Source organism: Phyllostomus hastatus, unplaced genomic scaffold, assembly GCF_019186645.2.
Source record: "Phyllostomus hastatus isolate PE091 unplaced genomic scaffold, TTU_PhHast_1.1 phas_scaffold_129, whole genome shotgun sequence".
NCBI classification, from domain to species: domain Eukaryota; kingdom Metazoa; phylum Chordata; class Mammalia; order Chiroptera; family Phyllostomidae; genus Phyllostomus; species Phyllostomus hastatus.
The window spans coordinates 23,896,406-23,922,985 of NW_025334009.1; the positions used below are offsets into that span (position 1 = coordinate 23,896,406).

At 38.6% G+C, this 26,580-nt stretch overlaps 1 pseudogene; it reads right to left on the minus strand.

Moving 5' to 3' along the window:
* The window catches only part of LOC123830404, a 106,803-nt pseudogene extending 80,626 nt beyond the window's left edge, over positions 1-26,177 (minus strand).
* Positions 26,178-26,580: the final 403 nt, after the last annotated feature.

Sequence of the window (26,580 nt, forward strand, 5' to 3'; positions counted from 1 at the left end):
TTCTTAATGCTGTTAATTTTGAAATTTATTCCACAGAAAATAGTCAGTGAAAGCTTTTAAGCAGAACTGTCAAACAATAACATTTGCATTTCAGAAAAATTCCCCTGTAGCAGAGTGGAGTGGAGGATGACTTTGGAGGCCAGCAGTGAAGCCACAGAAGCCAAGCAATGGGGCAATGTCAGGGGTGGCAAGGCGACTGTGGCTGTCCAAAACAGACAGATAAGGACCTGAATAAAGGTAGTGGCAGTAAAGGTAGATTGGACAGGCTCCTAGTGTATTCACAAGCCTGATTTAGACCTTTATCCCCCCACCCAAAACAGGGCATGTTTCCTCTAAGAAGTTATCCTGAGAGTTTGTCAGGGGATATCTGGGAGCAGATGACAAATAACTGGGAAACCTGCAGAAATGTGTGCCCTGCTGCCCCTATTACCCATCACCTAGAGAATGTCTCCCTTCCTCTCGCTCCCCACAAACCCCTCCATGAGATCAGCATCCAAGTCTGTGTTGACCTTCCTGCCATTTCTCAGTTTCTTGCTTCCTAATTTTCAGCTCTGACCTTTACTACTCTTTAACTCCCAAGCCAAGATTTTAAAAAATAAACTCTTTTGACATAGCAGAGAGGGGTGAGACTTGAAATAGTTTTAGATCTGTATGGCAAAGACTCCTAGCTCTAGAATGATGGTTGAGATAACCAAACACATCTGCCCAAATAGACAAGAATGTAGAAATGACACAGCCATTGGGATACACCAAAGTCAAAACTGAGTTTGATAAGGGTAAAAACTTTCTACATAATGCCCATCCATGTCTTACAACACTTTTAGGGTTTGGAGAAATAACCATCATCTGTCTTAAAATTCTTGAATGCCCACATGAGATTGAATGCCATTTAGAAAAATGAGCCATTTGTGGTAATGCTCCTTATAACAGAATGATTCAGTTGGTTGCTCTGGAATTTGATCATTTTATCTTTAAAGTTAGTGAAAGTTAGTTTGGGTGAAGTACCTTGTACACTTTGCTGAGAAATTAAGTTTCAGAGCATAAGGTCCTAGACAAGTATCAGTAGGCATGGCAAAGTTCTCAGGAACATTATATGTCTAAGTAAACTAGTGTTTATTGAGCACAAACAGAGGGATACTCTATTCTAAGGCAGACACAGACGTGTAAGACAGTTCATTCCTCAAGCGAGACAAGCCAGGTAATTCACGAAGCAGACAACTGCAGAACCATGACACAGGTTATTCCGTGGTATGCCACGCAGCATTCCTGCCACCATTGCTGCATGATCAACATCTGTTTTGGCACCTTCAGCCTTCTCTTCCTGGAGGCTTGACTACTTCTGCTCCTCTCCCTATGTGTGTTCCCCAGTTTCCAGGAACTAGGACGCTGTTTGCTGCTATCCTAAGTATCCACTTCAGCACTTTCCCCTGGTCAGCACCTTTTCCAAAATATCTCATGCTCTAAAATTACCCTTTCCTCCTCCTCCTCCAATTCCCTCCAAACAAGACCACTGTTTCATCTTCTCAGCTAGGTGTTAGAGGAAAAGCAATCAAAATGTCTGATTAAACCAATTCATACCAAAGTACAGGTAGCAGGAGGCTTAACTCTCATAGCAGCTTTTAGAAGAACCTATTATTTGAGATGAACCTCTGATTGGTGGAATGTGCGAGGCAGTTATTTTTGAGGTGTGAGGAGTTAACACTTTTTCCTCCTCTATTCATACTGACCAGACCCTCTACATCCAACTTTAATTCCTCACAGAGATTCCATTCTGAACTAGAAACAATGCATATGATAGGCCCCAGTCACCAGGTTATAAAGAAAGAACCTCAGTGGGAAACCTGGTTTGGTTTAACTTTCTTACAATCCATAGTTGCATTCCTTTTCTAGGGTCATATGCACACATTTGAATGTTTTATACATAGGCTTCTATGGCTTTTAGTGGAGATAAAGTTATATTGATTTTGTACTCTGCTGCTATCTTTATCAAGGAGCAAAATGCCTCGCTTGGAAATTAGTGTTAGATAAAAAGAGTGAAGTAGTAACCACAAATAAAGCAGTGAGTTACACATAATACTTATGACATTACATCCCAACACCAGCTCACTGCATATAGATAGACAAACCTGCCCTTAAAACATCCCAAACACCACCCATAAAAAAGGGAACCAGAAGAAAGCACAGGCACACATACACAGTTCTGACTAATGGCCTTACAGTCAGATCTGCCTCCAGTTTTAGTTCGGATTGCTGTTTCTTCAGTTGTACACCAGATGAAATCATGGTCTGCATTTGGGGACTACACCGTAAGTAAAACAAGTTTCTTTTCACACTAAACATACTTACCATTGAGCACATCGAGTAGAATTTCCTTAAGTTAAAGGTCTAAAGAAAGAGAGTCCACTAATTCTTTGCCTTTCTTTCAAAGAGTTCACACTCTATCCTCAGGATGACTCTGAGCAAGAGACTGTTCCTTGAGCATGCTGTGACAGAACTTGGCTCTCTGACTAGGTGTGCTGAGCCTCAAACCTGTGCCACACCCCTGCTACAAAACCTAAAAAGCAAAACTAAAATTCACAACAGGCACCTGGATAATCAAACCTTAACTATGTAACACATGTTCCATAACCTTACCGCTTAGCAAATCTGTAATGAGTTCCTTCTCTGTGCCAAGTAGTAGCTAGGCTCAGGTGACACAAAGGTGAACAATGAGATGGAGTCCCTGCCTTCTTGCCCAGGCTCACAGTTGAATGACATAAACAGGTGGTCACAGTGTAATGGGTGTTAAGACAGAGATGGGCTGCAGGTCAGGAGTGCACAAGGCAGAAGCACTTAACCCACCTAAGAGTGAGGGCATGGAAGCATCAGGGAAAACTTCTTAGAGAAGGAAGTATCTGGGATAAGATATTTCATTTTTATTCATGGTTTTTATTCTTGTAACTTTGTATTTTCTATGTAATTTCAGGCTTACAAAAAAAAGTTGCACAAATAATATAAATAAACCCTGGCTGGTGTGGTTCAGTGTATTGAGAGGCAGCCTGCGAACCAAACAGTCATCAGTTCGATTTTCAGTCAGGGCACATGCCTGGGTTCTGGCCAAGTCAGGTCCCCAGTAGGGGGTGTGTGAGAGGCAACTGCACATTGTTTCTCTCCCTCCTTCTCCCTCCCTTCCCCTCTGTCTAAAATAAATAAATAATTTTTTAAAATAATACAAATAATTCTCATATACCATTCATCAAGATGTACTAAAATGTTATATGAAAATATGCTCTCATATACATAACATATATATACACATATACATTTTTTAAATCATTTGGGAATAACTTTCAGAGAGCATGCCCCCTTTATCTTAAATACTCCAGTGTGTGTTTCCTAAAATCCAGGACATTCTCTTCCATTGCCTACAATTAGCAAAATCAGGAAATTAATACAAACCTAATACTACTCTCCTATCTACAGACCTTATTCAAATTTTGCCACTTGTCTTAACGTATACATTAAAGCAAAAGAAACTCCCAGCATTCAGCTGTCATGTCTGTTTAGTATCCTACAGTCTCGAAGGGTTTGTCTCTCTTGCCCCTGTCATTCTTGAGGTGCACAGTCTAGTTATTTAGTAGAATGTCCCTCATTTTGGTTTTGTCTGATGCTTTCTCATTATTAGATTTAGCGTAAGCATTTTTGGCAGAAATGTCACAGGGGTGACACTGTATTTTTGAGATGAGCTTTGAAGAACAAATAGGAGTCAGCCTGTAGAATCTATTGCCAGATAAGTTTATTTTTACATCCAGACTTGGGAGGATAGAAAGTGGAAAGGAAACAGAAAAGCTCTACTGTTGTTAGCTGATATTTATCAGGTTTACTAATTGCCAGGTACTGTTCTAAATGCACTCACTACACAAGTTGACTCAATCATTCTCACGACATCCTTACAACTGTTCTTTTCCCATTTTTCAGACGAGAAAGGCTAAGGCACAAAAAGATGGCAAAGCTAGCAAATGGAGCAGTCAGGATTCAAATCCAAGCCGACTGACTTGAAGGCAAAGCTAGCAAATGGAGCAGTCAGGATTCAAATCCAAGCTGACTGGCCACACTGTCGGCAGAAGAGAGTGAAAGCAAAAATCTTACGCTGCAACCCTTCCCCCCACCCACCCCATCCCAGTCCCCTAAAAAAGGCTTTCGAAGAGTTCAGAACCAGTTAGCTTTGAGAGTAGTGCCCGACGACTGAATCGAGCAAACACTGTGAAGAAATCGGGACTTAAGGCCGGGACGCTCCTGCCCCCTGCTGGCTATGTGAACTTATTGCATGCTTTTGACTGCTTTCAGTTCAATTGGATGGAGAGGGAGGGGCATCTCGATGCAGGGAAATGATCACGGAAATTTCTGCACAGCTCCTGTATTATGCCTGACCTATGAGCATGCACCAGGAAGAATTTGGCACTCCTTCTATTCTCTGTGCTTCTCAACACTCTGCCACATTCTAAAGGTTGCTCAGCAGAACAAATCCTAAGCCCTGTTCTCACCAACTTTGTTTATGAAACTTTCCAGAACTTTTTTTAACCGTAACAAATTTGAAATCCACTGAAGCAGTAAGGAAGCTAAAGTTAAAGTAATCAGAATACAATCCCCCCGACAAGACAATCATTGCAGCTGAGAAAACCCATAGGGAGGGTGTTTGTCCTTGGAAAATATTTGAAAAAGATCCAGTGCAGCTGAAGGAAGTCATCTGACAGTGGGCTCTGGAGAGCCACAGAAGATCAAACCACTGGGCAAAGAAAATGAGGGAGAAGAACAATTCCTCTGAATGAATCTTAAGCAGCCTCTATTTTCAACCAAATTCTCCTTCTATTCACAGGCAAAAATCTGTCCCTCTTAGATTCAGAACGCCTGGGGCTTCCACAAAACCCCATTGTTTGCTCTAGTCAGGGGAAGAAGTACAAGTAAAATAAAGGTCAGCACACGGTTTCATTCCAGATATACCAGAAATGGGACTTGCAAAAAAAAATAATAATGTAAAGGTCTGTGTTTTAATTCCCAAATATATTTTATAAGAAAATTTGCTCATTCTTTTTTGATGGTAAATACAAATGTGCCCTTGACCATTAGTAAGTCACATCTATTCTTCAAGGGGAACAAGCTCTTCACTGGAATTGTGACAATGCTGATACAAGGAGGTCCTTGATAACTTTTAGACACCTATCTGTTGGGTTTAGAGGGACATAAACACATTTGCATACTGCTGCTACCAAGAAGTGGACTGAAACCTTTGCCCCAGGTCAAATCCACTTGGTAAATAAATGCCCTGTGGGAAATGATTGAGCTAACAAGACTATCACTTCAAGGACTTCCTGTTTATTTTAATAAAGCATCAAGACTTCCACAAAGAATTAATCAGATCTCCATACTCTCTGACAAAATTAGGGCTTTATATCAGCCTTCTGTTGCCACAACAGTGCTGCTTGACAACCACAAAACATCAGTGGCATGCAGCATCAAGCATTTATTGCTTCCATATCTGGGGTGGTCCACTGGACAGCCCTGCTGATACTGCATGGGCTCTCTCATATGCCTGACCCGTCTGACGCTGTCTCTCATTATGCAGCAGACTAGAAAGCTTGCTCTCAGCTAGTGAACAAATGGAGAACACAATGCCTTCTTAGACAGAGGCTCAGAAATGGCATGCTTTCACTTCTGCTGCACTCTATTAGCCAAAGCAAATCACAAAACAAGTTCATATTTAAGGGAAATAGATTCTTATCTTTTCATTGAGAGGAAATGCAGTCTCAGGGCAATGGATGTGGGTGCACAAATGGGTTAAAGAATTGGGGCCACGACTGGAATCCACTACAGGCCCAGAGAACCAATAAAATCTGCTAGGTAACTCTCCATTTTCCCAATATAGTCTTTCTTCACATATGCCCCTCTTAATAGACGATCTACAAACAGTGCCCTCCAGATTATCCCGGCAAAATTTAATAAAGAGGATATTCTTAAACCTTAATGACAACTTTTCTCCCCATGAGCTCTGAAACATGCAGCTAACTATAAAGAGATTATACTAGAGTTGCCCCTTATTACCATTAATTGCTACCTGATCCAAATTTCATTCTAGAACAGTCTAGAGTTAAAGTAAAAGCAGGAAGCTATCCTTAATTTTGTCTTATACTATATCACAATCTTTGATCAAAATATATATATTCATCTATATTTTTTAAATTTTTTATAAATGTGTGACAAAATAAGACTTTATAAAATAGAGTATCACAGGTTAATTTTTTGATTAATTGCAATAAGAGTCTCTCTGGGTGAAAATTAAAACACACTCAGTAACTGGAAATTTTTTTATGTGTAAGAATAAACTCAAGAATTCTCTCTTTGAGGTAGTAACTTTTGAATGGCTATGCTTAGTTCTCTTATTTGAATATGTTCGGATAATGATTAGTTATCAAATGACTAAGTTTTAACCAAGTCATTATTTCCTTCCTTCTCAGCTTTTATTAGTTTTTCTATTCCGTAACTGCTCTGCTACCTCTCTAGAAATAATATGTAAATGGAACATGTAAGTCCCTTTTTCTCACAGATTGCAAATCTATAAATGTAATTTATATGAGAAATATATATATTATACATTATATATTACATATTATAATGTAAATTTAATTTATATTATCTTTCCTTTAATACGTTCCAAGTGATTTTGCAAAGAACAAGAGCAAAAACTTATTCTTGTTCTTATTTTCTTTATTTTTTCCAGTATAAGTCATGATTACAATAACATGATGAACCATAAAATGCCTCTCCCGGCATTTCCATCTTGCTGGATTGATGATATACCTGGCAGCCCAATTTTCCCCCAGAGGATAGGTACACATTCAAAATATCAAACCCTTAACTAAGACAAATGTAGAAGCAATTTGAGATTTCCCATTACTTCCCAAGTACACTGAATCTCTTAATTTAGCCCCTTGACCAGTAATCAGCCTCTTTCACAGTCATACAAGTTCTGTTTTACTCCACCTGACAGTCTGCCTACCTTCCTGCATGTTGGAATGTAAAAAAAAAATTCAAGAAATAAAACCATCTTGCATAGCCTAGCTCTGATAATGCCGACCATGTCGATTGCTTGATCTTCACTAAGGCTCCTGACTAGATGGTGTACAATGTTTGGGAATTAAAGATATTGACTTATTTCTTTTCTAAGTCAAATCTAAACTCTGACTACCCGTTCAAATCAAACCGTTCATACTGTCTCACACTGTCCCCACTTTGCACCACTCTCTCTGACATTTGGACACCACTTATCGATTTAATTTTTCGCAGCTGTCGTTCAAGGACACCCAGCTTTAGCCGGACCTACATTAAAATGGAAGACTCCCAAGAGCCAAAAAATGACCTGATTTGACACACATGTATATAATCTCTCTGCAGAAATAACTGAGCTCAACAATGTTATTGCTTTATCTGATAATTCTCATCCAATTATGATTATCACAATTAACAAATAGTTTTAGTAAAAGAATCATTCAGAGTTAGGAGTCTTCTTTTTAAAGAAAGAAAATAGGTTAGTAGTCACCTAGTTCTCTTATTTTCAAGTATTCTGGATGTAAAATCCATGGACCAAAGTCTATTTCTAACAGATGAGTTGTTAGCTTAGTGAAGCTAGAGCATCATTCATGACCGTAAACCCCCACCATCTCTGCAGACACACACACAGACACACACACACACACAACATTAGAGAAGGCACCGGTTAACACACAATAGAAAAAGTCTTTTCCAAGTCTGATTATAACATGTAACTATTGGCCTGGTTGCATATAAGTTGATTCTTGTTTTAGCTTGCAATTAAAAATAATTTTTCATCTTTCAAAAAGAATTTCTAAGCACTTTAAAAATGGCAAATATTTTTAAAGTTAAGTACATTACTCACCTTTGACACCATGTATTTGCAACTTATTCATGACCTCAAAGATCAAAGGCAAATCTCGCATTTTCAATGAGTAAGCTGGTCAAGATAAGACTATAAACACCTCCACTTAATAGAAATAATCAGTGGAGTACCACATTGACTCTATAAAATTCAGACTAGGACATATGCATTTTAACATTCTTACATGCTTTAGTTTGGAGCTCACAATGAAAACACTGGTCCCAATCCACTTTGAGCAGTTTTCCTGTTGACATGGAAAAGATCTTTTAAGTTAAATTGTGTATTGCATATTCCCACATGATACCTAACATGGAGTTAAGATGGCCAGGTTATTGGCCATTTTTAGTATGCTGTTAATATCGTATTCTTGGAAAAATAGTCACACAAAATGAAATTAGAATGTAAAAAACAAAATTTATACTTTCTGCCATCAAGAAAGAGTCCCTCCCATAACACCAGTGGTGACCTGGAAGCAATTCACACTGGTTCTCAAGCATTCATCCTGTGTTGTGTTTCCAACTCCATGTTCAGTGATGCCATGTTGGTAGCTTGACACTGGTTGTGGTGGGAGTGTTCACACAACAGAAATTAGCAAACACTACTTGTAGGTTTTACAAGTTTAGTCTCCAAGAGATGAAGATGTTCTGTATTTGTATGATTCTATAAAGTAGGTGCCAGCCACATGTGGCTACCAAACAGCTGAAATATGGCTAGCATTATGGAGGAGCTGCATTTTTTATTTGACTTAATTTTAATTTAAATAGACACATGTAGCCATTTGCAGGCTACCATTGTGAACAGGTCATTTCCACCGTGAAATAACAAGTGATGGCATCTGCCAAGAGTCACAAAGACAGGAAGCAACAAGGCTGGAGAAAACAGGGAGCACCTAAGAAAGGGGTCACATCAGGCCTTACAACAACGAAATGTAACAGCAAAGCCCTTCCAGGTTTTCACATCACTTTTTAAATCTGCTCTCCACACGTTCATTCGTTCATTCACCAACCTGACGCGGTCCGTAGTGCTTCAGGCAGATGAAGGCTACCTCCTTATTAAGGTATCTCAGTAAAGAAGTGACTCCAATGCCCTAAATTAGTGAGTCTTGATTTTTAGCACGCATCAGAAGCACCTGGAGGACTTGTTGAACCATCGATTCCTGGGTCCTACCCCCAATTTCTGATTCAGTTGATCTGCTTTGAGGGCCAATAAACTGCATTTCTAACAAACTCCCAAGTAATGCTGATACTAATGAGGGCAGGGAGGGCAGACACACTTTGAGAACCACTCCTCTCAAGCCAGTTTATGTCATTCTCCAACTCCTGCTTCTTCACTCACACAGTCTACCTGCTTTTCACTCAGGCTGAAGTCCTATTGATTGTGTTTCCTGAGGCACTAGAGCAAATCTCACTGTTCTTTGTTGTTTAATTCTGTTCTTGAGGTCTGGACTTAAAACTGTAAGAAACCTGACAAGCTCTCCTACTTCACCTCTTCTAGGATCCCTGGAGCTCTGTTGTTCCCACTATGCCAGATGCTACATTTGGATGTGCAATTTAAAGAGTTTCTGCTCATAGCCCCAGCTGTTTATGAAAAGTGCAGATACCAACTAATCTCTTTCTCTCTCATACACACACTCTCTCTCCCCAGCCTTCAAAATAGCTTCCAATAGAATACACTTAACACAAACACAAAGAGCCAAAATAACTTCCAGTTTGTACCTACATTTTGCAGACTCCTCAACAATGTACATTCAGCAGGAATTAAATGAGTCTCTTTCCCAGAAAGAAGATGGTATGGAGAGACTCTTTCCCAAATGGAAATACATATATTTGAGGAGATTGAAGACCCAGGAATTTGAATCAAGTGAGGATGAGGCTTCCCAGATGCTTCTTTAAGACTGTTTTAATCTAGTTTAACAAAGAAAGAACAATAAAAGCTTTGTACGTTCTTCTATTCTTGTTTCATCCCCCTTCATCCAGAGGAGTGAGAAGGTGGTAGTTGCGGGTGGGAGGCAATCTTAGAAACCGGTCCTGATAAATAAATAGTATAAATAAAGGCTGATGATCAAGACAGAAATGACAGCATAAAGCAGCTGTTGGTGCTATAAAGATAAATTATAAAGCAGGAGAAAGACAAAAGGATCAACTTCTAAGGCATCAGCTGTTGCCTTGATTTCTTGGATTTTTTATCTCCAGTTAGAATGTTCCCTGATTTTCTAAGACGGGCTTCTGTTATGTCTAATAAACACATTTTGGGGAAATTAAGGAATATTTTTAAAGTAAGAGCAAAGGCCCCAAACTCTGTTATTTCAGTGACATGTGTCCATTTTTATCCCTAAGCTAAATCACTTCTAGACTAGGGGGAAATTCTTTAGTTTTTCCACTATAAATAAGACATTAAAACTAAACTCAAAGCATAGTATTGAATAAATAAAAATGGATACTCCCTATTATTTCTCTTTGCATATAGATTATTTATAGTATGGATTATTTTGCATATTTTTAAATCCATCTAACTTGGCCTGTAATAGTCTTCTTAGTGGCAGAAACAAATGATGTGTCCAAAACACAAATTAGTTTTAAAATTTTAGCCTGAACAAAATATTTTCATATGGTAAACCAAACTGTTTCCCTAACATACACACAACAAAAATTTCCAATGCATATGTAAGTTTATTTTACAAACCCCACTACCTCCTCTGTACAAAAAATCAATAGTTGACTTATTTATCTAAGAATATTACTCATATTCTTCAGTCTTAAAAAGGTGAAATTGAGGTTAATGATATGCCTATAATATAGCAATGACAAACATGATTGCACTATATATGTATATATAGTGAAAAAATATATATTAATTATATTATATTGTAAATATATTTGTACATATAATAAATATATTTATATTTATAAATATAAAATATATTATAAATTTTATATTTTAATTATAAAGAGAACATTGATCTAGCACCCGCTCTTCATCCAATCAGCTTTTCCATTTCAGGGACTCTTATTAATAATGAGCATGACCTACTAATGTGTTCTTACCATGTGCCTGACAATGTTAACACTTTACGCCTCTAACACTTTACATGAGCTCATTTAATTATCATCACAACCCACTGCAAAAATCACTTTACAACTGCATTTGAGGGTTTTTTAATTTAAAATGGTCCTAGCTCACAGAGCTAGTAATAAAAGAGCTGGATTCCGAACTCTGAAGTTTCAAAGCTCATACATTAAACTCCATGCACTGTAGCCTACCTTGAAAACAGTTATCCCAGCGGAAGGAAAAGTCCAAAAGAAAAGGTGGCAGAAGTTTTTCAAAGTCTAATGAGATCCAAATGTCAACTACAGTTTGCATAAGAACTATTCATTACAATTATCAGCTCTTGCTGGCTTACAAATAAGTTAAAGAGGAAATTAGCTAAAGTAGATTTTAATCACTTAAATGACTTTTTTTTCTTCAACAGGTGATTTGTTTCACCAAAAGCAAATCCTGCCAAGAGAATTAGATAAATAAGCAACCTATAATTAAATAGTTCTTATCTACTCTTCCTTGAAAGTTAGCTGAATTGGATTCATGGTTTCTGTCCCATTAGTACAGAAAAAGTTAACATTTCAACTAACAAAAATTTCAGAGCAAAGGAACTAACAGTGACATTTTTCTTTTCTTCTATCTTTACCATGTTCAGCTATTTGCAACTGAATGAGTAATATTAAAAGCATGTAAGCTGCTCCAAACCATGGACCTTGACGCTGAAAAATACTTCAGCGTATGATTTTAAAAAAGTCAGTGTGATATAGTTCTTCAGGTATTTATATAAATATTCATTTCTTTACATATGGCACATAGAGTTCATCAGCACTACACTGTTCAATGGTTACAAACGAAACAACTTCTTGACATTCTGATGATGGGTTTCTTTGGCACTTAAGGGAAAGAAAAGATTAAACAAAGAACTGGGTGAGGGGGTAAAATTTCCAGTGAGCTTAATTTAGATAAACCCTGGGTTCTGTAATTATAATCACAATTTCTGAAATAAAAACTCCTTACTGGTAAAGTATTTTAAAAATTACCAAAAATTTGGCACCATTTGAATCCTGTTCATCTGCTTATCCTTCTCATTTAACAGATAATAATTGAATGCTTCCTGGGGAATGGCCACTGTGTTAGGCCCTGGAGATACGGTGATGAATAAAACAAACAGGGTTTCTCCTCTTTAGGGAACTCATAGTGTTAACAGGGGAGCCTTTAAGACTTTAAGACTCTCTTTGTCTTTAAGACACACAAATATAAGTGCAGTTGACCCTTGGGGTTAAGGATCCCGACCGCACACCCCCACCTACCACAGTCAAAAAATGCATGTATAAGCCCTGGCTGGCTTAGCTCAGTGGATTGAGCGCAGGCTGTGAACCAAAGTGTCGCAGGTTCAATTCCCAGTTAGGGTACGTGCCTGGGTTGCAGGCCATGACCTCCAGCAACCACACATTGATGTTTCTCTATCTCTCTCTCTTTCTCCCTCTCTTCCCTCTCTAAAAATAAATAAATAAAATCTTTTAAAAAATGCATATATAACTTTTGACTCCCCCAAAATGACTACCCTTGGTATCCACAGGGGATTGGCTCCAGGATCCCTCGCAGAGAGAAAAATCTGCAGAAGCTCAGGTCCCCTATCTAAAATGGCCTAGATAAATGGATACAGTCAGTGCTCCACATCAGTGGACTCAAAACCATGGATCAAAAATAGTACAGGTATTTATCAAAAACAAATCCACCTATAAGTGGACCTGTACAGTTCAAACTTGTGTTGTTCAAGGATCAACTGTATAATAATCTTCCACAAATCTGTAAAATTGTGTTTCCTAGAGAATATTCCATGAAATATCTGCCCAGAATTCTCTAGCTTTTCCTATTTAGGGCCAATTCCATTCTCTCCTCAGAATTTTTACTTCCTTGGAAGATCACAGAAAACCAGCCAAGAATTAGATCTCTAAAGGCTAGGACTGGGAAAGGTGAGGAACTTCCGAGACTTAACAGATTCTAAGAGCTCCCAGAGGATATTAGTGAGCATAATCCCAGCTCTTCCCAGGATAAGATCCAAGCTAAAATCATGTTCTGAAGTCTCCTCTGCACACTAAATACAGCACTGTGCAAATGAAAGGAAGCAGCAGGGACCACACAAATATCCCATGTTTCAGTGTGAGTGACAAAAAACAAATTAAAAAAATTAAATTGATTCAAACAACAAAGGAAATTTACAGGTTCAAGTCACTGAAGGTTAAATGGGCTGTAAGTGCAATTTCATCAAGCTTTAGTTTCATTTCTTGGTGATTCTTTAGGCACTCCTCTCTGTATCCACTTGATCTACAGGGTGGTTTTTCTCATGAACACAATGTTACAGAACTAGCCAATGCTATTCTAAAACAGCTGTGGGGTTCAATTGCCTGCCGCCAAGATGCATGACTCCCAAGGCGAGAGTTTGGTGGAAAAGGAAAGGGGTTGTTTATTTAAAGGTTATACAGATTTAGAATAATGACAGATTTCTGACGTTAAGTACTGCTCCCTTTAAAAACACCCCAAAATAAATAGCCCCACCACCCTCTGCCTTGCCAGACCAATTTCAGAATACACCACTCAGAAGTATCATCTTTCAGAAAAACAGAGGTCTGAAGCTCAACATTCCTGGTCACAGTTCAGCTCCAAGCATCTCTCATGTGTCTGGGTGTTTAGCCGGGAGGGTCCCCAGCTCCCCACAGCTCCACCAGCTCTGTCACCCTCTTCTTCAGGCAGACCTCCCAGCAGACTTTCAGGTAGACCTCTAAGCAGACAGACATCATGGGAGACCCCTGTTACTCAGTCTGCCCTCATTTTAAATGCTTGGCTTAGAACTTCCTGCGTGACCTAACATCTGGCTCTTCCTATGGTATGTTAACATCTGCCATTTTTGTCAGCTCCCCAGTGTTTCATACCCTATTTCAGCTGCCATATTTAGTCAGGGCAAGAGTTACCGGCCACACACAGGCATCCAGGGTGGCCATCTGCCCCCTTAGCTCACACAGGTGCCGTGTGAGCTTCCCCCACTATGTCATGACTCACTCTGCTGTCACACATCCTCACAGTCCCATACACAATTCACAGCTTCCCCAGGTCTTCCCTTCAGGAAGGCATGGGCTGTGAATCTGCCTTTGTTAGGCAATGTGCCTCAAATGCTGCACTTTCTTCTTTGTCTCTCTCCTGCCCCCTGCAGGATGTGGGGGAGATGTTGGGGCTCCCCACCCTTAGGGGACCCATGCTCTGCACCCTGTTACAATAAGAACACTGCTAGCAGAAAGTGAAACTACAGTTCTTTCTCAAACATGTCCAAGGTGGGAGATGATAAGAGTTTTCCACAATGGTTGAACAAAACCCCAAGACTTTACTCTGATTCCTTTGTAGCAAAGGGATCTTATCTACAGACTGGCTTCTGCCTTGACCAATTTTTGTGGCAAGGGGACTCAGGTAACCCTTAGTGACTTTGCCTATTCACAGTCCAATGCACAACACATGGATCATGGAGGCCACAAAATGGGATGAGGTGGAATGGATGCCAGAGAGACAACTAGAATAACTCTTTCACATAGTTTTCTTTTCATTGATTGTCTATCTCTAGTAATATTTCTCTCCCCACAGGCACAACATCCAGCAAGCAAAGCCTAGACTTGTTGACTCACAACCCATAAAAGAAGTGCAACAGTGTTCCCAAATTCTTTCCACAGCTAAATCAACGATAATGTGTAAACTCACAGTGCTGCTCTCATAAAGTTTTATCAACTATAGTAAAAGAACCTGGCTAACATCCCAGCTAATCTCTCAGCAGCAGCTGGGGAAACCATCAAAAAATTACTTTTTCAATTGTCTGTCTAAGTATTGTCTGCACTTAATCTGCAGATATCCAACTGTTAACACTAAGGGACTTCACTCAAACAAAGCAACTCCTACTGCACCCTGGGCACACTGCCCCATGTGACCACCCTCTAGGAATGTTAATTAAGAATTCCATATTCAGAGTCAGTTTTGTTAGGAAAGTTCTTAAACCCAGCAGAGCAGCCTGATTTCTCTGCTAATTTCTCTGCTAATTCTCTGCTGATTCCCAAATGCTAGGATAGACTTTTTGGCAGAGCCTATTCTAGGCAAAATGAAGGTTTTCCAATTCTTCCTAAATAAACTTATTTATCTGTTCTTTTCCATTTGAGTTCCCTATGGGAAACAATGGCTTTAAGCATTAGCACATTAGTCTCAATCGGCCATATGCTTTGCTTCTGTACTTTATCTTTTAGCTTCCAAGCATAATGTGGTAAAAGCATGTGCTCTGTGGTCTGAGCCTTGTTTGTGAAACAAGTCTCACATGCTGTATAACCTTACACTATACCAACTCCTCTGTTTAAGTAAAAAAAATTTAAAGCTAAAATCAAGACTCATATACAAAGGAATACAAAATGAACATGTATCAGAGATTTTATGTTATGTGCTAATTAATAAGGAAGCCAGTAAGATTTTACAACCAGTTCAAAGGATAATTCAAAGAACCACACCTACATGGACAATAAGGAATGCTGAAATGAATTTATAAACAGAGGCAAAGAGGTCTATCAAGGCAATCACCAGGTACCATTTTGGACACAGTCTATTTGCATTTTTAAGTAGAAGAATCATGATTATTATATTATTATTATCACTTTTCTGATGCTTATAAAGCTGTAAATTATCTCAAAGACAGTGGAAGACATAGATAACCCTAAAGAGCATACTAACACAACACTGGTAACTTTTTATAGAATGTGGAATTTCACCACTTCAAAGTCTTTCACAGTCTTTTTCTGAAAATGTTTATAAAGTAAAAAATCCATCAAAAGAATGAAAAGACAAGCCTCAGACTGGGGGAAAAATGCAAAAGAACTGTTATCCAAAATATACAAAGAACTTTTAAAACTCAAAAACAAACAACCTGATTAAAATATGGGCCAAACACCTCAACAGACACCTTACCAATGAAGATCTGCAGATTGCAAATAAGCATATGAAAAGATGCTTCACAAATGTCATCAGGGAAATGCAAATTAAAACAACAATGAGATACCAGTACCTACCTACTAAAATGGTCAAAATCCAAAACACTGACAACACCAAATGCTGACAAGGATGTGGAGCATCAGGAACTTTCATTCACTGCTGGTGGGAATTAAAATGGTATAGCCACTTTGAGAAACAGTTTGGCAGTCTCTTACAAAATTAAACATACTTTTATTATATAGTCTAGCAATCATGCTCCTTAGTGTTTACCTAAAGGAGTTGAAAACTTATATTTTATGACCATGATATCTACAAGCATCTCAAAGGTCTGGCAGAAAAAAAGACTTTTCTTTCATAGGGAAGAGTAAATAATGCTAAAAAGAACTGGATGTGGGAAGGTGGGATGACTGAGAAGCCTGATTGGACAATTGATTATGGAATGGTTTCCCTAAGGTCAGCTGATTCTGGGGAAGGTCCACAAATGAGGAGTCATTCCACATTCCAATGCTCAAGGCTGGGTCAAAATTTAGGAGCCTGGGGGAAGGAGTGAACCCTGACTAAATTTTGCTCAAGTTAATGAGCATTTTCTTCAGTTTGGCCAATGGGAACAAATAGTTCAGCTAATCACTTATGAGATAAAGAATGAAGATTTTAAGGGCTGTGTCTGCTTGAGGTAAAAAAAAAAAGGGGGTTCAACCTTGAGTCTCATCTAAGTCACATCGGGAAGGCTAGTCCTTTGCAGTAAGACATTTCCCAGAACACAGAAGTGTAGGAGGATTTCTTAGCCACACTGCTTTTCAGGAGCACAGCCTTCAGGTAAAGTTCAACACTGTCATATTTCCCTTTTGTTCAAGACCAGTATCACTCATAGCTGATTAAACCTCCTAAGGGGTGGTGAAACAGAATGTAAAGCAATAGCCTCCTGAGGACTCTTGTTCATGTTATTCCTGAAAAAAATATTTGAACCACCTACATATTGAGAGGTGGTGGCAAAGGTCAGTTGTTTTAGGGTCCTACTTTTGTAGGCATACTAAAAGTGATGACTAGAAAGAAAAAGAGAAATATTAGTATGAAACTTTAAATTAGAGTAAAAAGCTAACCCTTGAGGAAACCTAGCCAGTGGATTCCAAGAGGTTAATAAGTGGAAATACTTCAGTTTTGTGGCACTGCTTATTGAGTTTCTTGGAGCTAAGATTTCAGTGCTCTTGATAATGGTGTCCAGAGCCTTGATCACCTCAAATATAAGAGCAAACACAACTTGAGCATTTGGCCAGACTTCTCTAGTGACACAGACTCATCCAAGGAGAAATTCAGACCATTCATGGTCTGCTGCAATGCGAGTCCTTCAAGACACATATTAAGTTATTGGGCTTTAGCTCACAGAGCTTCTACAGATCTCTTTACTCAATATGTTCTGAGCATCTCTTCATTTCCATAAATAGTCCCTGAGAACATATACTCTTGAAGTTATAGCATAAGACTATTCCCTCTATATTATTTTTCAATTAACCTCTGACTCTCTGATTCAGAATTATGTGGTAGTAGGTGGAACATCAAATTGGCAAGATCACACAGCAAGACTCCCAAATAAATCCTCAATTAAGACAAAGAAGTATCCAAACTACAAATGACATGGTCAAGAAGACCAGATGAGGGAACTAACAGAGAGGAAATTGGCTACTGGAAATATGAAGGAAGCATTCATATTACAGTCTGGGGTTTGGAATGAGCAGATTTGAAGGGATTGGGGTCCTTCTCCTACCCCAAAGGTGAACTAGAACATTAGAGTGGTCCTTTTTCCATTTCTACTCTTTGAACATTTATACTACTATAGTTCCCTCATACCCATATTTTTCTCATGTCTATAGTTTTACACAGGGTGTTCTTCTGTATGGGACACCCTCCCCTACTCATCCATCTAGAAAACTGCTTGCCATCAAGTGTCAGTTCAAAGACAGCTTCTGCATGAAGCTTTCCCTGATTCTGCCAGGGAGAGTTAAGGTTTCTTGTCCTGATGTGACAATTTGGTTTTGTAGGCACATCCATTATAGTCATCTTTAACATAATGCTTTCAAGTTGGTCTTCCCTCATATACAATTAATTCCTTGACAAACAGGTTACACTGCATCATTCCCAGTACTTAGCATATTGTAGATTGTATTATTTCAAAAATAAATAAGTGGACAAATGAGTAAAACTGCCACGCAATGAAGTAGAATTTAATTAATTATTAAGATAAAAAATAAAGTTTGTAGTCATAGAAGTTTGGGCTGCCTGACTAGTAAGAATTATTAATGTTCCCATTTTACAAATAAAGAAACTGAAGTCTAGAATAATTAGGTAACTGACCCAAAAAAGTAAATTTCAGAAAAGAAATACAAGTATTTCTTAATTATATGAACAGATACATTTAAAATGAAACTACTTTTCACCTATCAAGACTGGCAAAAAAAGTTTTATAATAGACTATTTTGGCATTGTATAATAGGCACTTTCATATATTACTGGTAGAAGTATAAATTGGAGCAACCACCAATTTATCAGTGTATATCAAGATTATAAATTTATATAACCCTTAACCCCAAAAAATCTGCATTTGGAAACTTATCCTGCAGAAATACCTATATCTGTTTGAATGGTATGTGAACCAGAATATCCATTCTTGCATAGTTTGTAATAACAAGAGTTTGGAAAAATCCTTTTTGTTTTCCCACAAGCTAATATGTTATGATATATCTAAAACAGTAGTTCTCAAAGTGTGGTCCTCAGACAATAACATTAGAATCTCCTGGCAACTTAATAGAAATGCAAATTTCAGACCCTACCCCAGACCTCTTGAATGGGGGAGTTAGGGATGAAGCTCAATAATCTGTATTTTAACACCCCTTCCAGGTAATTCTGATGCATGTACATATTTTTAAAATACTGATCTAAACAATGAAATGCCACACAGCTAGAAAAAAATAAGGAAGCTCTCTATATCCTGCTAAGTTAAGAATTGCCAAGATCCTTTGCTAGGTGACAAAAACAACCTATAGAAGAGTGTCTGTAACACATATATGTTACCTTTCATGTAAGTGAGAAGAAGAGAAATCATAGTTTAATTAGATTTTATATAATTTTTTAAACTTCAAAAATCTGGATATATAAGAAATTAAGAATAGTTATTACCTATTCTTATGACTGAGGGTCCTTGGCACAAAGAATAAGAGAAAGACTTATAACTATGAACTTTTTATACCTTGTGATTTCTTTAACCATGTGAATGTATTAAGATAGATGATAGATAGATAGATAGATAGACAGACTTTTTAAAAAAGTGTGCTTATCTTTAAAGTAGTGGCTAGAAAGGATCATTACCTTGACTAATTGCTTCCTACTGCAGCTTTCTCATCAAGACTGCAGAAGTTTAAACAGTTGTTTTTTTTCTGATGAGTTGCTGAAGACCTTATAGTAAAATCTAGTAGATAACACACAGGTAGACACACATGCACTTTGACGTGCACACGCACACATGCAAAAAGGACTGGCTGGTTTTACTGCTTTGCTGTCAAGACAATTTTCCCATTGCTGTTTCCAAGTTTAAGGACTTTTCCTGCCCAAATGCAGATTACCCAATTAAAGAAAGACACATCTATTCACAAACTGCCTGCCTAAAATGAGGCAATCATTTAAATGAATCTAAACTTAAGGGCTGTTAACAATGCAAGTATCAGGTCACACTGATAGATAAGGAAATTTGATAAAACAGTACACCTAACATATAGTTTGTGACTCTACAGTCTGAGCAAAGTCCAACAGTTCAGATAGTTTCAAATATGCTGAGACCAAGAAGAGTTCTGTGGTATTGTAGTAGATGTCTGTCTGAGTGCATTGTTGTAAATTCGATGTGATGTGTGACTCAGGAATTACTAAGGGATTCATTTGTCCCTTTTATTTAAAAATTAACATATTTTCATCTTTCTCACTGGAACGTGATGAGGATTAATTAAGAATTTTTTTAACTTAACAATATTTTTAGATCTTTAATTCCAAAAATAATATAAAAAGCAAATAGCTTTGTCATAAGTGTTAGACTATTTTGTTCTATTTTCAATGTAGTGACACTCAGACAGTGTTAAATCCCAAGGTTCCTTCCTGCTGCCAAACTCCAAAATGGAATCAACAGCAATGACCTCACCTCAATCTCCAGAAGGACTGGAAAATTACAACTCCAGGTGGCTCTTTCTGGCTTATGTCCTCGGGAGACCTTTACAGGCTCTGTGCTGTGGGACAAGAGGCCTACCTACACTTGGCATATTTATTGAGCTGTTTGCTTTGATCTGAATTTGCCTCCAGTAAGCACCTTTGAAGTCCACATATTTCCTGAGACTACTGTCCTGCAAATGCACAAAATGAGCCATGAGAACTATTAAACTGTGTTTCCACCTTCTGTAGAAACTCAAATGAACCATCAGTAATAGGATAAGAGAACCAAGAGAGACTATAGCTAGTGATGGGTGCAATTGCTATCAGGGTACTTCTTATCTATTTCACAGACAGGCTGTAAAGATCTTGGAAATGTTTGCCAAGTGCTTTGAGTCTTAGAAAAACAAATGCTAGTGGAATTCTTTGAAACAAAGAAAGAAAAAGAGATTTTTTTAAAAAGGCAGAAAGAGCAAAGGGAATAATAGAAATTCAATTCAACAAATGTTTGTTGAGCGCCTACCCAGTACTAGGCTCTAGGCTCAGTACCGAGATGTGTTAGGTGCTTACAAGGCAGCACTCTGGAGCAGAAAGGGACAGCAAATTTAAGAACAAAAGGTAGATAAAAATAAAATTTTGAGGGGGGTGTTCCTGTTTTATTATTTGCATGTTTGTTTGTTTGTGTTCATTTCCAGCAACTAGCACTGCGCTTCCCACAGAGAAGTCAGTAATGCTGAAGCCATGGATGAACAAATTATTGGATACATAACACTGGAAAAACACTTATTTCTGCCTTCTTATCTTTTAATTTGTTTCCCTTTTTGCATATTCCCCAGCCTGTAACTTTAAAACTGTAATTATCACTTTTAAATGGTGGCTTTTAGAAGCACCATTTGTAGTTTGAAGTTTGTTAGTGGCAACTATTCCTACCATTTGACTACCACACAGGAGCAGCTTGCAGCCTATACTGAAATAATGCTGCTAAATAATTCGTGTGTCCCCCACAGTTCATATGCTGTGATTTATTCCCCAGTGTGATGATATTAGGAGGTTGGGCCTTTGAAAGTTGATCAGGTCATGAGGGTAGAGCCCTAATGAATAGGACTGGCACCCTTATTATAGAAAAAGGTACATCGGGCTACCCTTGCCATCCTGCTCCAAAACTCAAACCATGCAGCCAGCTACCTTTGTTTGAACCTTATACCTACTTAACATTCTGACTTTGACTGAACTTCTAAAATAGCTTCCCTAAAAAGACAATGTTCCTAGCCAAAGAATACCACCATCCATTCTAGTGATCTTTACCTTTTCTCATTCTAAATTGATCAATTTCCATGTTAGTTTATACATTAATCTTCATGAATTTGGTTAAGAAATTTTGTCTTGGAAGAAGCAGCACTGTCAAGAGGGAAAACCCTCTTCTCTGTAAATTATGGAGAGTTCCTTCTGAGGCCCCCTGGCCTCCAGCCAGCTCACGCCTCCTGGTGGTGCACTGCCCGTGGCTCCGTGTCTTCCACACAAATATCACCTGATAATTGCTCCTCAGTTTACATGTGAGACCACTAAATCTTGGAATTAAATGCCTTTGTCATGGATACACAGTTAGTATAATCATGGGCCGGAACCCAGGCCTGTGACTCCGATTCCAGAGTGCTCTCCTTCTCTGATTTTGTGGCAGACACCTCTGGCGTCCCCCTGAACACGTAGAAATCCAGTCTCAGCTGAAATCCACATGAGCTTAGACTCTCCTCAGGGTAACAGGGCCCCATGTCAAGGCATATCCTTCATCTTCCTGCTTCCCGCTGAAAGGCCTTCTCTGATGCCACAGAAGCCTTCTCCGTCCCTGTACAAGTACAGTCCAGAGGCTGCTCTCAGGGATGACCCCCAACCCCAGGAGAAACAAGAGGAGTTGGATAAATATCTGACTCCTGTCCTACAGGAGAAACTTCTGAGAGGTAAACTTCTCAGAGGGTCCCAGAAAAACAAGGCTTTGTTTCCTACAACAACCTTGAAAACACCCCTTTTACTAGATTTTCCTCCATCTCTGTCTAACTCTTCTCCTCCCTCATTCCTGCTTCCTGAAATCACTTCCCCAATACAGCACTCACATTATTTTCTTAAGCTTCACATTGAGAGAAACCCAAACTAAGATAGACACCTTCGTCCCCAGACTAAACCAAGGCACAATTTCTTCCCTTCTGAAACCCAAAAAGTACTTCTCGCACTGTTGCCCTGGGAGGACCTATAGGAAGCACACCCTCAGGGCTTCACGAGAGCTACAGAAATAGTTTCAGACCAGGTTTTATCACCCATGTTCTGACCCAGTACATCAATAAATCTGAACTCTAGCTCAGAGAGACCCCTTTGGGTCCCATGAAGGGCCCTAGAAAGCCAACAGAAGAAGTCACACTCTCCCTGAGTCCAGAAGAACACAACAGACTCTCTATCTTGTGAGATTCTGCAATTACTAATGTCCAACTACTCCAATTATCTATTGCTATATAACAGGCTACCTAAAACTTAGTAGCTTAAAACATTGTTAACACTTATTTTGCTCACAATAACGTAGTTTTATAAATTCTGTCCTGACCCAGTTTTGAGGCCCTGCCTGGCTGGAGGCTGGTCAGTTCCCCTTCTTGAACAGCTGATTAAGTCCACACCCCGAAGCACCGTCCTTATCTTGCTCTCACACTCAGGGCTACTATAAACCCACTATAATCCCCCAAGGGCCTGGTACCAGACAAGCAGGGACAACTTATGCCCCAGACCTGCTGCTATATTATTCAAATTAGCCAATTCTCAGATTGCTTATCCTGCTTTGTCTTTTCTTCCTACAGAAGCCACAATAAGGGCACTTTCCCACAGCTCCCCTCCTCCCCCTGACTTGTGACAGGCCCTGGTGCTTCCTCTGAGTGACTCCTTATAGCATTCCATGTTCACCTGCTCTCCCTGCCCCCAGGAACATGAGTTTAACAAAAATCGTAAAACTCTTTCCAGTTTCTCTTGATCTGCATCTGGTCTCACCATACCTTACCAAAGGTAAAATGGTTAAAACATTCAACAATTCCGCCATTTTTGACAGGGCTCAATGGGGACATCTTGTCTCTGTTCCATGCAGTACCAGGTGGGGGCGCTGAAAGGCTGGGTGATAGAACCAACTGGCGGCTCCTCTTGCACCCTGTCTGCCACTTGATGATGACTTCCCACGGGGACTGCTGCTGGAGACATTGCTGGAATACCTGCACGTAGTCCTGCCATGTGACTGCCAAATGTGAAAGATGTAAATGACTTAGGCAAGTTACTCAGTAGATATAAATCTGGACTTGAGCACAGACTGAGTTCCAAGGGCGAGCATCCCAAGATAGAGTGAAGGGGATGTTATATCACCTTTTCTAATCTAGTCTCACAAATCATGTAAAATCACTTCCACTGCATTCCTCATTAGAAGTGAGTTACTAAAACAGGCCTTTATTTTGATGAGAGGACTGTCGAGGAATTTGTGGCCAGAGAGCCTGCCCATTGCTGAACCTATCATTGACCTTGCCATATCATCTTGTCTTAAAGATCTGGTGCTTGTATTATCTAACCTCCTAGAAACGGATCCCTAGACTTCCTAATAAAAAATAAATAAATAAATAAACTATGGGAGCTCTGAGACCTGTGGTCTTTAAAAGGCATGCAGTTCACCTTCCCATCAATCTACCATTACTCACCTACATTAGGTTTAAATGTTTTATGTGACAACAAAGCAGGCTGACACTTCTCAAGCTGTCCATTTTCACTGTGAACAACTCTACTAGAATATTCTTCCTTACCAAAACCTACTTTTCCTCCGAAGTTCAAAGTCATAGTTTCATCTGTAGTTAAAACATTATACATACTAAATCCAATCCATGTTGCATGTGATAGTTTTTAAATATTGGAAGACAAATTATCACATCTGCTTAAATCTTCTCTTTTACTAGTGTAACATCTGAAGTTTCATTAGCTATTTCTTACAGAATAGAGGTTTATAAGATCTTTCCTCAACCTTATTTTTCAAACTGAGTTCAGTAATTTATTTTTTTATTGTTGCTCAAGTACAGTTGTCTCCATTTCCCCTCACCACGACCCACCCCACCCATCCCTTCCTCCCACCCTCAATCCTACAGTACAGTAACTTAAATTTATCCTCAGTTCCATGTTAAACAGTCTCTGTTCAGTTTTTCTTCCTGTCCAGATATTTTCAAATTTTAGTTGTCTGAATCTCAAGTTTTGTCTTATCTAAAAATTTTATATGTAATGTTATATATAATATATATACCATTTTTGCCATGTACAGTACACACTTTTTCACCCAAAATTTTTAGGGAAAAGAATGCACATTGTACATGGATAGCACTAATTCCATAGCTATATAATTTTTTAATTCTTTTATTTATGTCTATGCATTAAAAGTGTAACTCTAGAAAGCAATAATGTTATCCATATGTTTAAAAAATAAATGCTAAAATTCCTTTATAATACAAAAGACAAGTTATCTAAATATAAATAAATTCAAGGCTCACCTGAGCCACAAAAATTAAACAAAATATTTTTTTGTTAAAGAATTAAACAAAAAATTAAAACAAAAATTTTTTTCCCTGAAACTTTGGGGCAAAAACATGGGTGTATATTATACACAGCAAAATAACAGTAGTTAATTCATTGATTAAAATGCTAAAGAAAAGCTTAATGTGCACCACCAAGTGAAGACAGATTTACTCATGAACTCTCTACTAACTATCCTAAATGCATGGACATTGAGAGACAATATGTTTATTTTATGTTACAATATAAAATATACTATGGCTAATAATAGTATCTTGATCTGCCAGCTTATTTTATTTAAAAAAATAAAATAAATTTCATAACTCTACTTAAGAAATACTTAATGAACAAACTGACAGTGACCAAAGGGGAGGGGGTAACGGGAAGGAAGTGGAAGGAGAAGAGACAAGCAAAGGAACAGGAATAGCAGACTCATGAGCACAGACAATGGGGGGGGGGATTGACTGTGGGAGTGGGGGCGGGGTAGGGAGGAGCAATTGGGGAAAAGGTGGGACAACAGTAACTGAACAATAAATTTAAAAAGTTAATAAAGTTAAAAAAAAAGAAGTGGGAGAATGAAAAAAAAAGTATTTAATGAATGACCAATACACACCCACTGCTGTTCTAGGCACCTGGACACAGTAAAGGCAGTAAAGGCAAAATAGACAAGGTATTGCTTTCTGTGGGGGAAAACAGATAATAAATAAGTAGTCAAATAAATAAGATTGTTTCCAAAGTGATAAATGCCCAAGACAGTGGAGCTACTTTAATGTGCATGATCAAGGAAGACCTCTTGGAAGACATAACATGTCTGACTGAAACCTTAATAAAATAATCAACCCTGTGAGTATCTGGAGTCAGAGTGATACAACAGAAGAAATAGTACATGCAAAGACACTATAGATCTATTTGAGAAACAAATAAAAGGACAAGGTAGTTGTAGGTAATGAGTAAAGCAAAGAGTACAAAGCAAAGTTGAACAGGTAGGTGGAGGCTACTGTTTAGGATCCCTAAGGCCATCATAAGATGTTCAGTTCTGTTCCAAGTGCAATTAGATGACCACTTGCTGGAGTTAAGGAAGTCTCCAAGACAGCCTTTACTTCTGACACCAGCTGGAAGTTCAAGGGTCTCCAAGATCACCATCAGATTTGATAATTCCCTGTAAGGACCCACTAAACTCATCGAAAGCTGTTATACTCAGCTTTCAGTTTATTACAGTGAAAGGATATAGATTCAAATCAGCCAAAGCTAGAGAGGCATGAGGAAGAATCCAGGAGAGGCCCACTCAAGGACTTGTCAGTTATGTTCTTGCAGTAGATTCACAGACAGCACTAAATTTTCTTTGCAATCATGTGTGATAATATACAAGGAGTGTTGCCAACAAGGGGGACTCACCTGAGCCTTGGTGTCCAGAGTTTTTATTGGGGCTTTGCCACACAGACATGGTTACCTGCTTCTGTGGCTGACCATCAGACTCAAGGCCCTCTGAATGTCAAACTGGTATCACATGGTCCTAAGTCTCTACCATAAATCACATTGTCAGACTATGGGAAGAGGCAATGATGGAGGAGACAAATATTAATAAGTTGGGGCAAAGAGACAGGCAGTCCAAGACCAAGTTGGCTTGCCAGTACACCAAGGCTAGCTTCCAATTATCTGTTTTATAGGAGCACCTACACCATTCATTTTTTAGTGTACTCTAAAATATGCCAGAAATTGCAAACAAAGATAGCTATCTACCTTCAGAATCCACATTTTTCCTTTTTTTTTTTAAAAAAAATAGGATGTTTACATTTCTATCTTTTTCTTTGAAAATGTACATGTTTTCCTGATCATACAGTGATTTT